Source organism: Salvia miltiorrhiza, chromosome 4 (genome assembly GCF_028751815.1).
Source record: "Salvia miltiorrhiza cultivar Shanhuang (shh) chromosome 4, IMPLAD_Smil_shh, whole genome shotgun sequence".
In the NCBI taxonomy this organism is placed as follows: Eukaryota; Viridiplantae; Streptophyta; class Magnoliopsida; order Lamiales; family Lamiaceae; genus Salvia; species Salvia miltiorrhiza.
In genome coordinates, this window is record NC_080390.1 from 44,851,509 (window position 1) to 44,866,225 (window position 14,717).

Consider the following 14,717-nt stretch of genomic DNA (forward strand, 5'->3'; position numbering starts at 1 on the left):
ACCTTTTGCAACTAGGGATCGAAACCCTGGAGCCGCCCGCCACTGAGCACCCTAGCGCCGCCCGCTGCTCTGCACCCTAGCGGCGCTGCCCACCGCTCTTCTCCATCAGCCGCGGCACGCCGCTGACACGCACCCGTCGTGCGGTGCGGACAAAATACCTGTGTATGCCCAGTACAGACAATACACGCTCCTACTTCTCACAACAAGAACTTAGTCTTAATGGCAAGCGTAGGGTCGAATCCCTCAGGGAGTGAGGAACCACTTTGTTCTCCTACGACAAACTGAGGTGTCACAATTCTCAATCTGTATACGCTGCACAAGAAATAAACAAGATCAATAATAACAAGGGGTGAGGTTATTCGGTTAGGTCATAACTGTTGTTAACATTCGTTTCGGTCATGGGCACACTGATGATCCGTCTATGATCCATACAATTCCACGGCGTGGCCCAAAGACATTGGGGCGTTTCAAGGAATTGTACTTCTCATATAGGATGGTTGATCTCATTATGGTCACTTGGTCCGAAGGTCACACAATCCCCGGTCACAAGGCAGTGCTTCACTCCTCCTTAGATAGTAGCCATACCCGTTACTCACCAAGTATGGCCCTCACCAACCTTCTCTCCCGAGGTCTCCAACTTTGCGCTTTTGGTGACACATGCCTCCTGGACTCAACTATTTCCGGCTTTGTCAGCCGACCAGTCATAGACATGCTACGGCGCCGAGATTGCTTTCCTCGTTTGATAACCATGGCTTTATGCCTCGTCACAGTTGATGGATAGTCTCTAGAGAAGCCCAAGACTGAGGAAGGACAGTGTATCCCATCAATCCTTTCCCCACCTTCCGGATCTGCAACGCCTTTTGTTGACGCTGCTCAGCTACTCGGTCTTGGGCATACCGAATGTTGTATCTTGGTATACCCTGGCCTTTGCTTGACATGGGCAGCGTTTTACCGAACGGAGATCACCCGTTAGGCCCCTACTGCTCATGGTTTCGAACAGATCCTTCCGGAACCACGAGATTCAACCGAAAGAACAAGTGCCTCACGAATGTTTACGTGTTAACAACAATTACTTCCACCCCCTAAAACCTCACCAAGGGAATTACTCACACATAACACAATTCATAAATGCAAAAGGAATTAAACACATGATAGAACGAACTGAAATGCTGAAATAGATAAAATAGTACCGAGGCTTCAAGCCTTCGAACTTGTCCAAAAGTAATAACACAACGGAAAAGGGAAAATACGGAATTGTAAATTGTTTTGGATGCCACACACGGCGAACTTAATTGAATACTGAAAGTAAAAACAAGAGTTTTTTGGGTGCCAAGAACTTCTTCACGCTGCACAACATTAGCCTTTTATACAGCCGGATGGTAGAGGCCTAACCCTAGCTGCGCCGGTTCCAAATCTTCGCCGGGATCTTCTTTCCTTAATTAGTTCGATCTTTGATTGATCCTGATTGAAGATGGCGTCCAGCTGCAAGCTTAGTCAAACCTTCTCATTCTTTCGATCCTTCCAGTTTCTTCTTCAACCTTCCGCTTGTTCCATGAGATCTCCGAGATTGACCTTCCTTTTATGGCTCTGGCTGTCTGCTTCTTCTGGTAACGATCAGACTGACTGCTCTTATCGGTGTGGCTCATACCAGGTGGTTGCTCCAGGTTCCCATGCCCCAAGTTGAATTGGAGAGGTACTTGTTGGCCGAAGCTCCATGCTGGTAAACATGACTTAGCAATCTGGGCTCGGTAGTGCCCATTCTGATCGCATCTCTTCCGTTTCCGCTCTACTGACCTTCCTTCCTTCACAACTTCGTTTTTCCCCCGGACAGACCTGAACTGACACAAATAAAGGAAAAAAGAGGGCCAAATGGCCCAAAAGTCGAAGACGCATCACACCTACACACTTAAAGCATACTTGCCCTCAAGTATGTAGGTGGATTCACATAAGACACGGACGAAAAGGGGGTGAAAGAAAAGAAATAAAACTAAGAGACACGAAACCTTGCAGATATTTCAGGGTCAGATCATACCAACATGCATCATTCAGTTCAGTCAAACCACAAACCAAAGTAATGATTATGCATAAAGTGTGATGGTAGTCTCTCTTCTCGCTCAAGCACCGGGCTAAGTGTTTACACTCATAATTTGCTGTGCTAGTTCCTCTAAGAATTTGATCGAAGACTACAAGTTAAGCACACTAGTATGACTCATCAAAGGGTCTTTGTTGGGTTGTAATGGGGCATACGGAGCTAAGGTGGGAAAATATGGTCCAGTGGCTAATTTCAGTATCACCCTTACTCAGTATACACACTCAGTACAGCTGCAATCAACCCTTAATTTCCCCGCTTTCAATGGGGTTTATTTTTCTTTGATTCTTCTTGTGGGCTATCATTTTTATTCACCAAAATTTGTGCCCAGATTTCTTTCTTTCTTATAATTCCCTGTCTACCATTTCATTCACTTCATAAATTCTTTCTCCTAGATATATTATCAACAAAGCTCAAGAAAGAATGAATTCGGCTCAAGTTGGCATACAAGGGATTATTTTTCACATTACACATCAAAGAATAATCTGGGGCCCTAAGTCAAAGAATCGTGCCCAAATCACACAAGTCATGTACTAGCAAAATTGAGTCCTCAAACAAAGTCAAGATTTCCTAGTCACAGCAAATTCTCACCACAAGCATGCATTTTTTTTAATTTGGCCCTGATCTCACCGGTGGGGTATTTTCAGTATCCTCACAACTACCATCATGCATTTTCATACTCAATCCACCAATCATATCAGAATAGAAATCAGCATGCACAATCCTTCACCATCAAACAATGCAAGTAGACACGACTCAAAAACAGATTGAACAGACACTAAAACAAGAAAAAAAAACAAAAGATAAAAATAAAACCTAATCTACGAGTTCAGGGGAAAGTACTTAGTCATTTTGGTCGGAGGATCTCGCCTCCGCAACCATCATCTCTTTGATCTCTTTAAAACAATCTGCCATCGCTTTGAATCCTTCCTCCACAGTGTCCCTCAGTGTGGCCACTTCTCCTCCCAGCATCACCAGCTCGTCCTTGATTTCTTTTAGCTCGTCCGTCAGTTTGATAATCTCGTCACTGATTGGGCGAGAAGCTCCCTGTTCCTTTGCAACCTTCGGTTCAGGTCGAACTGAGCTGCCTTCTGGCTGGATCAAACGGTAGCCCCCTCCTTCATCTATCTCAACAATCCGCCAACGCACCAGTCGCCCGATATCAAAAAGTCGGGTTTCTGCCACGGCTGCTTCATCCGGGGTTTTCTCGTTGAAACCTGCAAGCTTTCGTGCCAGGAGAGTCACCAGCTGGCATAGGGAGAGATACTTGTTGGTGTGGGTTACCCCATACTGAAACTGTAGTGCAGCGGTGAACCCAAAGTTCACCCTTTTTCTCTCCACCATGCACCAGAGCACAAAGAGCTCCTGCTGCGTGACGACGTTGGATCCCTCAATCCGGCCATAGATGTTATAGGCCAACCATCGATGGCAAATCTGCAGGGCTGGGTCGCGGAGTTCATTGGATTTGCTGATATTCTTCACATATTTGGCCCCCGTGGAGAGTTGGGACCAGTACTGGTCAATCTGACTGCGCCACTCCGGTGGAGCCATGGTTTCAGCTTGCTTATATTCATCATCGTACACCTCCTTATCCTCGATTACTCCCAGGTGGATGTTCAAATCGTTGATGGACAGTGGGAACATCTTCCTCCGCAATTGGAAGCGGAGTGTACCTGGTGTTTCGATCGAGTAATTTCCCTTTGGCTTGAATTCCACCGTACCCATGAACTCTTTCGACAAACTTTTGAATGCCAACACATTCCACTTCAGAATCTTCCCCCAACCAATGCTCTTGAAATATCCCTCCACACGTTCCTTTATCCCGAAATCTTCCAACACTTCAGTCATCAGAAAATACCAAGGGGTTATCTCCCGGCTTTTCAAGACGGCATACCTCTCACTGTCTCTCGGTATGACCGTTTCCGTAGTGCTGGGTCGCACTAGTCCCTTGCGCTTGACGCCCTTGGGTTTCGAGGTGAGTGTGCTCGTCACCGGCTTAGCAGAGGCGATAACATCCTCTGAGTTGGAGCTTTCAACCGTCTCGGTTCTCTCTGGATCTACTTCCATTGGTTCCTCCATCTCCCTGGCCTTCCCTTTTTCGACTGCAGTGGATTTCCGTGGCCTCTTGCTCTGTGCAGCTCTGGTTCGGGTCTTACTGCCTGCCTGCGTCGGTTTGGCCTTGACTGGTAGTGGGGGTTTTGCAACATCTAGCTTTCTCTTTACTCCGGGTCTCTTGCTCTGGGGTGTTGGGATTTCCACTTCCTTCTCTTGAATTGCCTCAACTTCCTCTGCTTCATCAGCCTCCTCCCCATCCATCCTCTCTTCTTCGCTCTTCTCCTCCTCCGCTTCCTCTTGTTCTTTCTCTTCCGTATCCTCGGAAGCTGTCCTTCCTTCCTGCATGGAGGTTTCCGGAATTTGTGATTGCGGTTGAGTTTGAACAGGTGGTGGTGCGACAGTGGTTTGCGCCGGAGTTGCTCTGCTCTCCTGACCCTTCTTTGATTTCTTCACAAGAGGGGTGAGCTCGGGCTCCCCTTCTCCCGGTTGAGTTGACTCAGCGGCTGTTTTTGCTACTTCTTGCTCCTCTTGTTGGAGAACTTCGGCACGCCCTCTGTCTTCGGGCTGGATTTTCAGCAAAGGATCTTCAGTGATTTTGGTGGAGGTTTCCTCCGAAACGCTTCGCCTTGTGGTGCGCTTTGGAGGTGGGGGTTTTGTGCTTTTCTTCTTTGGTGGTTGGGTGTTTCCGGAGCCTGCTCCTTTGGTTTTCGCCATTGTGATTTGCAGAGCTCAAGAAGATTTAGGATTTGTGCGGAAGTTTTGGATTTTGTGGGATTTTCGGAGGCGAGGTTGGTCTTTAAGAAGGGTGATCGGTAATTATGGAAATTTAGGGTTTGAGGTGAGTGGTGATCGTGGTGTAGCGGTTATCGGAGGTTAGGGTTTGTGGGGAAGAAAATCGTGGGTTGAGGCTTTGAAGAAGGTAAGTGTGACGGTTATGGCAGAAAAAATATTTTTAAGGAAATAAAAAATCATGGCCAAAATTTGAAATTCAAAATTCTGCGGAAACCGAAGAGTTTTGGTCACATCGCCGCCTGCCTCTGACACGCTCGCGTCATCTCCCTTCGTAAGCCCTCTTCCAGACCGTTCCAATCCCTAATTCTCCACCTACACACTTTGCAACGCAAAGTAGGCTCGGATCAACCTCTGGGCCTTCTTCCAAATTATCTCGGCCCGACTTCCCTGCAAGTTAGTGCATCCAAAGAAAGAAAAAGAAAACAAAACAACTTAAAGACAAAGTAAATTCGGCATAGACCATACCGAAGTAACCACACTGGGTTGCCTCCCAGCAAGCGCTCTTGTTTCCCGTCTTGAGCTCGACCTTCCTTCTCTCTTCACTCGTACTCAGGGTCGAGAAGGTAGCATTCTTCCTTCACCTTTTCTACTTCAGCAAGTTCGTGATAGGGTTTAAGGCGGTGTCCATTCACCACGAATGTGTCAATTCCATTGTGATCATATACTTCAATGCTTCCATTTGAAAAGATTTCTTTGATCACGAATGGTCCAGACCATTTTGAGCGAAGCTTTCCAGCCATCATCTTGAAGCGTGAATTAAAGAGTAGGACTTTTTGTCCCACTATGAATTCCTTCTTTCTGATCTTGGCATCATGGATCCTTCTGGTTCGTTCCTTATAGAGCACCGCATTGTCGTAGGCCTCCAACCGAAGTTTCTCCAACTCACTCAGCTGTAGCTTTCTTGTTTCTCCAGCTAAGGTCATACTGAGGTTGATCTGCTTGATTGCCCAGTACGCCTTATGCTCGATTTCCACAGGTAGATGACATCTTTTCCCATAAAGTAGGCGGAACGGGGACATTCCAATGGGTGTCTTAAAAGCAGTTCTGTATGCCCATAACGCATCCCCTAAATGGTCACTCCAGTCCTTACGATTGGGGTGTACCACCTTTTCCAGGATGCTCTTTATTTCCCTATTGGAAATCTCGGCCTGGCCATTTGCTTGGGGGTGATATGCAGTGGTGACCTTGTGTGTCACCCCCATCTTCTTGGTTAGCGCTCTGATAATGGCATTACAGAAATGAGACCCTTGGTCACTGATTAGAACCTTGGGTACACCATATCTCCCGAACACTTGCTCCTTCAGGAAACCCGCTACGGTATGAGCATCATTGCTTGCGGTTGCCTTGGCTTCAACCCATTTCGACACGTAGTCTACTGCCACCAGAATGTATTCGTAGTTTCTTGACCTTGGGAAGGGTCCCATAAAGTCAATCCCCCATACGTCGAAAATTTCGACCGGCATGATTGGTACTTGTGGCATTTCATCCTTCGCGGTAATTCCTCCAGTCATCTGGCACTTCGGGCAGCTCTGTACCCATTTCCTTGCATCCGCAAATATGGTTGGCCAGTAGAGTCCACTCTCCAAAATTCTGTGGGCCGTGCGCTTTCCTCCAAAATGTCCGCTGTTTGCTGTTCCATGATACATATCCAAAATTTGGGCATGCTCATCCTCAGGTATGCATCTCCGTATGACTTGATCTGCTCCAGTCTTCCAGAGGTATGGGTCCTCCCAGTAATAGTATCGTGCTTGCGCCAGTAACTTCCGTTGTTCGAACCTTGTCAACCCTGATGGCAACTCTTTGGTAATCAGATAGTTAGCTATATCTGCATACCAGGGCTCCTGTCTGGTTAGGGCGTACAGTTCTTCTTCCTCTTCTAGGATGCTCATGGAGTATAGCTTCTCGTCCGGAAACGTATCGGTAATGGGCATACCGTCATCCTCTTCCAGTTGCAACCTGCTCAGATGATCTGCTACGAGGTTTGTAGCCCCTTTCTTGTCCCTTATCTCTATGTTGAACTCTTGCAATAGCAAGATCCACCTGATGAGTCGAGGTTTGGATTCCTTTTTGGCCATCAAATACTTCAATGCGGCATGATCCGTGTAGACCACCGCCTTTGTTCCCAAAAGGTAGGAACGAAACTTTTCTATGGCAAACACCACCGCCAAAAGTTCTTTCTCAGTAGTGGTATAGCTGGATTGTGCCGGATTCAGTGTTTTGGATGCGTAATAGATCACGCAACTCTCCTTGCCTTTCTTCTGTCCCAGTATTGCTCCAACTGCGTGGTTGCTGGCATCACACATGATCTCTAACGGTAAATCCCATACTGGAGGTTAAATAATGGGGGCCGACACCAGCTTACTTCTCAGAATTGTGAAGGCCTCCTTACAATCATCATCAAACTCAAACGGCACGTCTTGTTGGAGAAGTCTGGTCATGGGCTGGGCAATCTTGGCGAAGTCCTTGATAAATCACCGGTAGAAGCCTGCATGGCCGAGGAATGCCCGTATGTGCTTTACGGTTGTCGGGTAGGGTAATTTGGCGATGGAATCAACTTTCGCCTTGTCCACTTCAATTCCTCTTTCTGAAATCACGTGCCCGAGCACTATTCCTTCTCTTACCATAAAATGGCATTTTTCATAATTGAGGACCAAGCTCTTCTCCACACATCTTTTCAAGACGAGTTCTAGGTGTTTTAAACATGTGTCGAAAGAGCTACCATACACGGTGAAATCGTCCATGAAGACTTCAATGCAATTCTCCAATAGGTCGGAGAAGATGCTCATCATACACCGTTGAAAAGTTCCCGGTGCGTTGCAGAGTCCGAAAGGCATTCTCAGGTATGCAAATGTCCCAAATACGCAGGTGAAAGTGGTTTTCTCCTGGTCCTCATGTGCCACAAAAATTTGCATGTATCCGGAGTATCCGTCTAGAAAACAGTAATAGGCATTACCGGCCAACCTTTCCAACATCTGGTCGATAAAGGGCAGTGGGAAGTGGTCCTTCCTGGTTGCATCATTCAGCTTCCTGTAATCAATGCAAACTCTCCATCCAGTTTGCAAACGGGTGGGCACAAGCTCGCCTTGATCGTTCTCTACAACCTGTATCCCTGACTTCTTCGGTACGACATGGACTGGACTCACCCATTGGCTATCGGATATGGGGTAGATGATTCCCAACTCCAACAGCTTGAGAATTTCTTTCAGCACTACCTCTTTCATGACCGGGTTCATCTTCCTTTGAGAGTCTCGAACGGGTTTGGCTCCCTCCTCAAGGTAAATGTGATGCATGCACTCCGTAGGACTGATGCCTTTTATATCAGCTAAGGTCCAACCGATGGCTTCCCTGTTCTCTCGTAATACTCTGACCAACCGCTCTTGCTGCACGACAGTTAGATCAGAACTGATGATGACTGGCAGCGTCTCTTCTGGTCCCAGATAAGCATATTGTAAATGCTTAGGTAATTGCTTGAGCTCCAAAATGGGCGCTTTCTGGATGGAAGGTAGCAGCTTCTCGTTCTGCCCATACTGAGCCAACAACTCCGGTTTGCTTATCTCTGCTCCCCCAGCTAAATAGACTCCCTGGATTAATTCCTTGATCTTCTGGTCTACCTCCACCTCGGCTTCTAAGGTGCTTTCTCGGAGGGAGTAGAGCTCCATGATAGCTTCCTTCATTTCATCGTCCTCCATATGTTCAGCATCCCGATCAGTCAGACCATATTGAATCACCTTCTCTGTGGTATCCCTGGAACCGAAAGTAATTCCTTGTTCTTGCACCAAGGGTTCAAATACATCGACCATGTCCACCGTCTCCATTGCTTGTTTCTTCTTCATGGTCTCATAGATATTGAATTCCACTTGAACTCCGTCGAACTCACATGTCAAGATTCCGGTTTTCATATCAATCTTGGTTCCGGCGGTCATCATGAACGGCCTTCCCAATAGTATGGCATTCTCTCCAGTTTCAGGTCCGGTATCTAGAACATAGAAGTCTGCTGGGAAAATCAAATCTCCAACCTTGATCAGCACGTCTTCCACTACTCCTTCAGGGTAAGCGTTGGACATGTCAGCCAACTGTATGACCACACGGGTGTTCCTCATCTCGCCAACATTCAATCTCTTGTACACAGCCAATGGCATTACATTAATGGAGGCCCCTAGATCCATCATTGCCTTATCCATGTTGGTTCCTCCTATGTTGCATGGAATGGTAAACATCCCTGGATCCTTTCGCTTAGTAGGAAGCTTCCGTTGGATTACTGCCGACACACTTTCTCCCATCACGTAGCGGACCTCTTCCTCCATTTTGACTTTTCTTGAACAAAGGTCTTTCAAGAATTTGGCATATTTGGGGATTTGCCTGATAGCATCGAGTAGAGGTATGCTCAACTCAACCTTTTGAAACATCTTCATCATTTCACTTGCTTCCTTCTCTCTAGCTTTCTGTTTCAGGCGTCCCGGGTAGGGTGCTTCGGTTGGATTGCTACCTCCAACTTGTTCATCAGTTGGACCCTTCCCGTTCTTATTCCAATCTCCTCGAAGCAATTCAGCCTCTGCTAGCAGTTCTTCCTCCTTTTCCTCTTCCTCTGGAAACTCGGTTAGCACCACTTGGGCATGCTCTCTGGGGTTGATTCCCATGGCTGGGAGTTTACCAGCGTTCTCCTCTAGTTTGGCCACTGCCTTAGTCAAATGGCTAATTTGCTGGTTAGTTTGGTTCATGCCGGCACGAATTTCATTGCGAAACTTCTCGCTCTCCTTAGCCATGCTTTCAATTGCTTCTTCCCAAGGTGCTCTCCGATGTGGAGGTTGGTAGGGAGGTTGTTGCTGATTCTGGTTGTGGTGTTGGGGTGGTCCTAACTGGTATTGTTGTTGATGCTGGTTCTGATTATACTGAGGACGTTGCACTGGTGCGCCCATATTGTTCTGCTGTTGAGGCTGACCATCTTGCTTCCACCGAAAGTTGGGGTGATCTCTCCACCCAGGGTTGTAAGTATTTGCATAAGGATCGTACTTCCGTGGATTCCCATCATGTCCTCCAATGGCATTGACATCAACAATATCTTCACCAAAATTTGGACAATTTTCAGATTGGTGTCCAGTGGCATCGCAAAGGCCACACTGGCGAATCTTCTTTGGTATAGTCAAGCCCGAAAGAAGTTCCTTGAGTTCGTTCATGCTCTTCTCCATAGTTTTCTCCAGATTAGACATCCCTTCCTTCTCTTCAGCTTTCCTTGGTTTCTCCAGATTCCTTTCATGCCCTTCATCGCGTGATTCTTCTGCCATGGTGCCCAACAGTTGGAAGACTTCCAACGGGGTTTTGCTTATCAACGATCCATTACAGGCTGCTAGGACTAGACTGCGATCGTTCCTCCGCATGCCCTTTACAAAGCTCTCCACCTGGTCTTTCGGAGAGATTTGGTGATGGGGGCAATTGCTTAACATTCTCTTGAATCTCGTCCAGTATTCGTAGAAGGATTCTAGCCCATCTTGCCTTATGCTGCGGATATCCCATCGCATCCGCTCCACTCGTGCTGCTGGGAAGAATTCTTCCAAGAAGGCTTGTTGCAGTTGTGCCCATGTAGTGACACTGCCCTCGGGTAGGTCATACAGCCATCTTCTTGCATTGTCCACCAGGGTAAAAGGGAAGAGTATCAACTTGACATACTCTTGCTGTTCATCATTTGATTGGTGCATGATTGTCATCTCAAAATCTTGGAGATGAGTATGAGGGTCATCTCCTTGATATCCATTGAACTTCGGTAAGATTTGAAGCAATGAGGGCTTCATGTCATACCGACGAGGTGCGAACGGATTTGCGGGTAAGGTGATTCCGTTCGGCCTCAAGTTGAGGTTAGTTGGGTATGCCAACTGTCTGAGGGTCTGCTCCGGTACGGCATCTGCTTGTTCGGCTTCTGCCATAGCTTCGCGTCTCGCTATTCGTGCTTCTGCGCGCAGTCGTCTCTCTGTACGATCAATATCGGGGTTAAACACCAATGCTCTTACAGCTCTACGAGTTCCACGCATACACCAGTAGCGGAAGATGGAATGAGGAGAGAACAAAATTGCTGCGCGTCACTCCCCGGCAACGGCGCCAATTTTGACACGCACCCGTCATGCGGTGCGGACAAAATACCTGTGTATGCCCAGTACAGACAATACACGCTCCTACTTCTCACAACAAGAACTTAGTCTTAATGGCAAGCGTAGGGTCGAATCCCACAGGGAGTGAGGAACCACTTTGTTCTCCTACGACAAACTGAGGTGTCACAATTCTCAATCTGTATACGCTGCACAAGAAATAAACAAGATCAATAATAACAAGGGGTGAGGTTATTCGGTTAGGTCATAACTGTTGTTAACATTCGTTTCGGTCATGGGCACACTGATGATCCGTCTATGATCCATACAATTCCAAGGCGTGGCCCAAAGACATTGGGGCGTTTCAAGGAATTGTACTTCTCATATAGGATGGTTGATCTCATTATGGTCACTTGGTCCGAAGGTCACACAATCCCCGGTCACAAGGCAGTGCTTCACTCCTCCTTAGATAGTAGCCATACCCGTTACTCACCAAGTATGGCCCTCACCAACCTTCTCTCCCGAGGTCCCCAACTTTGCGCTTTTGGTGACACATGCCTCCTGGACTCAACTATTTCCGGCTTTGTCAGCCAACCAGTCATAGACATGCTACGGCGCCGAGATTGCTTTCCTCGTTTGATAACCATGGCTTTATGCCTCGTCACAGTTGATGGATAGTCTCTAGAGAAGCCCAAGACTGAGGAAGGACAGTGTATCCCATCAATCCTTTCCCCACCTTCCGGATCTGCAACGCCTTTTGTTGACGCTGCTCAGCTACTCGGTCTTGGGCATACCGAATGTTGTATCTTGGTATACCCTGGCCTTTGCTTGACATGGGCAGCGTTTTACCGAACGAAGATCACCCGTTAGGCCCCTACTGCTCATGGTTTCGAACAGATCCTTCCGGAACCACGAGATTCAACCGAAAGAACAAGTGCCTCACGAATGTTTACATGTTAACAACAATTACTTCCACCCCCTAAAACCTCACCAAGGGAATTACTCACACATAACACAATTCATAAATGCAAAAGGAATTAAACACATGATAGAACGAACTGAAATGCTGAAATAGATAAAATAGTACCTAGGCTTCAAGCCTTCGAACTTGTCCAAAAGTAATAACACAACGGAAAAGGGAAAATACGGAATTGTAAATTGTTTTGGATGCCACACACGGCGAACTTAATTGAATACTGAAAGTAAAAACAAGAGTTTTTTGGGTGCCAAGAACTTCTTCACGCTGCACAACATTAGCCTTTTATACTGCCGGATGGTAGAGGTCTAACCCTAGCTGCGCCGGTTCCAAATCTTCGCCGGGATCTTCTTTCCTTAATTAGTTCGATCTTTGATTGATCCTGATTGAAGATGGCGTCCAGCTGCAAGCTTAGTCAAACCTTCCCATTCTTTCGATCCTTCCAGTTTCTTCTTCAACCTTCCGCTTGTTCCATGAGATCTCCGAGATTGACCTTCCTTTTTGGCTCTGGCTGTCTGCTTCTTCTGGTAACGATCAGACTGACTGCTCTTATCGGTGTTGCTCATACCAGGTGGTTGCTCCAGGTTCCCATGCCCCAAGTTGAATTGGAGAGGTACTTGTTGGCCGAAGCTCCATGCTGGTAAACATGACTTAGCAATCTGGGCTCGGTAGTGCCCATTCTGATCGCATCTCTTCCGTTTCCGCTCTACTGACCTTCCTTCCTTCACAACTTCGTTTTTCCCCCGGACAGACCTGAACTGACACAAATAAAGGAAAAAAGAGGGCCAAATGGCCCAAAAGTCGAAGACGCATCAGCCGCTCTGCACCCTAGCGCCGCCACACGCTACTTGCTCCATATGCCGCCGCTCGCCACTCTGCTCCATCAGCCGCTGCACGCCTCCGCCAAAATCGTATCATTTTACTTCCAACCCCTCTGTTCCAGGTACAGTTGAATTAATTTATTGGTAATCAGATTTATTTTTCAATTTACTGCATTTTCTCCCTCTGTTCCTTTTTTGGCGGTCGTCGAGTCCCTTTTCTCCGTTTTTCTGTTTTCTCCTCGATTCCCTTTGTAAACGTTATTTTTGGGTTGCATGCAGACCCGCTACAGGGCGATTTTCCAGAAGTAATAGAGGAGTATTTGGAGTATATCAGTTATGAAATGTATCGCCTTTAATCGCCGTGGAAACTTTCTTGCTGGTATAATTTTGCGGTGATTTTCTATATCTCAATTCCAATTCTGTTTTGTTATTCTTGTTGTTTTGTTTACTATCTACAACGTAGCTACTAGCTAAGTACGGTGGCTGACCAACCTGTTACTTTAACTGATTCTTGGTTTATTTTTTATTTTCAGACCCCATTAATTTTCGATATGTACAGGAAGCTGAAGAATTCTAACCTCCGGAGTTCGTCGGCGAAAGCTATGTACACTCCGGAATTTTATGCCCCGGAGAGGACCTCACTCCGGGTTCTGCTTTTCTTCAATTCCGCGGGTAGTTATTGTTTTATGGTTCTTTCATACATTTTATATATAAAGTACTTTTCCCTTCATAAGCAACATAATTATAATGGTGGTTTATGTTCTAGAATACTTTGGATCATGGTTTTAGTTGGTGGTTTCTGTGTCCGGATTGGTGCTTTTAGATTATGGTAGAATTAGCTGAAAGTTTGTGTTCATCTACTATATGATGGTTTGGCATGATGCATCCTGCATATTGATGCTCAGGATTTGGGGAATGACTTAGCTGTTGTTGAGTATGTTGAGGAGATTTACAAGTTCTATATATATGTGTGTGTGAGTGTGTGTGTGTGTGTGTTTTGTGGGCTAAAGAGAGATTAATTAATTAGATTAGTATGTTCTGGAAGTGATGAGCATTCTTTTTATTAATAATTATAAGTTGTTTTGATTGATTTGATTATATGTAAAAAGGGCTGCTAGAAATCCTTATACCAGAAGCAAGATTACTGGAGGATCTTCAAGTGGATAGGCAGCAGTGGTAGCAGCTGGATTATGCCCTCTTGCACTTGGTGTTGATCGGCAGCAGTGGTAGCATAGGTATAAGCTTTCTTAAGCAGTGTATCTCTGGAGTGGTCTCGAGGGTGGGTCGGCAATGATTGTGGTAATGGCGAGTGAAGGATGCCCGGGTTATTAATATTTCTTGGCAGACTTCCTTAGTCCTTAGCTTCTTTAACAGATCTATTAGTGTTTTTTTGTTATGTACATTTGTGTTTTGTGTTGGTATATGTCAGTTTTTTTTTGGTGAAATATATGTCGTCTTTTTATTCTTGTTTTTTAGCCTTAAATTTTTTTGGGCTGCAATTCTACTTTGGTTAATAATACTACCAAATTGTGAAATAAATAAATATAAAAAAATAAATAAAAATATTAAAATATATTTACTCATAATTAAATTTATTTATGACAAAAATAAATATTATTTTTCTTATTAATTATCAAATGCCATGTCATCGTCCACGTAATTTCTACATTATAATTATATTATAATAAAAATTTATTACCCACACATATTATATGTCAATTACCTACACATATAAATTGTCACCTGTCAACATCAAATGCCACGTCACAATCCACGTAATTTCCACGTCAACATTATATTATGACAAAAACATATTTAACTACACATAAAAATCACTTTTGGTGACATATATATGTGTAGGTAATATTAAGAGATTTATCCACACATAAATCTATGTGTGGGCAAAA

The 14,717-nt window shown here is 45.6% G+C and overlaps 1 long non-coding RNA gene across 2 annotated transcripts; it reads left to right on the top strand.

Annotated features, from left to right (window-relative positions):
* The first annotated feature begins 12,804 nt into the window (after positions 1 to 12,804).
* LOC131021961 (uncharacterized) lies at positions 12,805 to 14,276 on the top strand. Of its 2 annotated transcripts, none has more exons than XR_009101108.1 (4): positions 12,805 to 12,932; positions 13,090 to 13,189; positions 13,344 to 13,482; positions 13,920 to 14,276. It is a non-coding gene; the product is annotated as an uncharacterized LOC131021961 (long non-coding RNA). The 2 variants fall into 2 exon arrangements; XR_009101109.1 differs by having other exon boundaries at positions 13,370 to 13,482.
* Positions 14,277 to 14,717: the final 441 nt, after the last annotated feature.